The sequence below is a fragment of the Arachis hypogaea genome, chromosome 14, assembly GCF_003086295.3.
Source record: "Arachis hypogaea cultivar Tifrunner chromosome 14, arahy.Tifrunner.gnm2.J5K5, whole genome shotgun sequence".
Classification (NCBI taxonomy): Eukaryota; Viridiplantae; Streptophyta; class Magnoliopsida; order Fabales; family Fabaceae; genus Arachis; species Arachis hypogaea.
Genome location: NC_092049.1, coordinates 24,522,811 through 24,523,837, shown reverse-complemented (window position 1 = coordinate 24,523,837; position 1,027 = coordinate 24,522,811). Strand labels below are relative to the sequence as shown.

Below are 1,027 nucleotides of genomic sequence, written 5' to 3'. Positions count from 1 at the left end.
CTTGTTGAGGCTTTTGATCCTTCCATGAGAAATTTGGATGATTTCTCCATGATGGGTTATAGGTGTTTCCATAAGGTTCACCTAAGTAATTCACCTCTGCTATTGCAGGGTTCTCAGGATCATAAGCTTCTTCTTCAGAAGATGCCTCTTGAGTACTGTTGGATGCAGCTTGCATTCCATTCAAACTCTGAGAAATCATATTGACTTGCTGAGTCAATATTTTATTCTGAGCCAATATGGCATTCAGAGTATCAATCTCAAGAACTCCCTTCTTCTTAGGCGTCCCATTATTCACAGGATTCCTTTCAGAAGTGTACATGAACTGGTTATTTGCAACCATGTCAATGAGTTCTTGAGCTTCTGCAGGCGTTTTCTTTAGGTGAATGGATCCACCTGCAGAAGTGTCCAATGACATCTTAGATAACTCAGACAGACCATCATAGAATATATCCAGGATGGTCCATTCTGAAAGCATGTCAGAAGGACACTTTTTGGTCAGTCCTTTGTATCTCTCTCAAGCTTCATAGAGGGATTCACCTTCTTTTTGTCTGAAGGTTTGAACATCCACTCTAAGCTTGCTCAGCTTTTGAGGAGGAAAGAACTTGGCTAGGAAAGCCTTGACCAGCTTATCCCAAGAGTTCAGGCTATCCTTAGGTTGAGAGTCCAACCATATTCTAGCTCTGTCTCTTACAGCAAATGGGAAAAGCATGAGCCTGTAGACTTCAGGATCTACTCCATTAGTCTTAACAGTATCACATATCTGCAAGAATTCAGTTAAGAACTGAAAAGGATCTTCAGATGGAAGTCCATGAAACTTGCAGTTCTGCTGCATCAGAGAAACTAATTGAGGTTTCAGCTCAAAGTTGTTTGCTCCAATGGCAGGAATGGAGATGCTTCTTCCATGTAAATTGGAATTAGGTGCAGTAAAGTCACCAAGCATCCTCCTTGCATTATTATTATTTTCGGCTGCCATCTCCTCTTCCTGTTCGAAAATTTCTGAAAGGTTATCTCTGGATTGTTGTAATTT

The 1,027-nt window shown here is 40.8% G+C and overlaps 1 non-coding gene across 1 annotated transcript; it reads left to right on the top strand.

The window, feature by feature from the left end:
- Positions 1-469: 469 nt before the first annotated feature.
- Positions 470-577, top strand: LOC112745199 (small nucleolar RNA R71). The gene has a single exon (XR_003173139.1). It is a non-coding gene; the product is annotated as a small nucleolar RNA R71 (small nucleolar RNA).
- Positions 578-1,027: the final 450 nt, after the last annotated feature.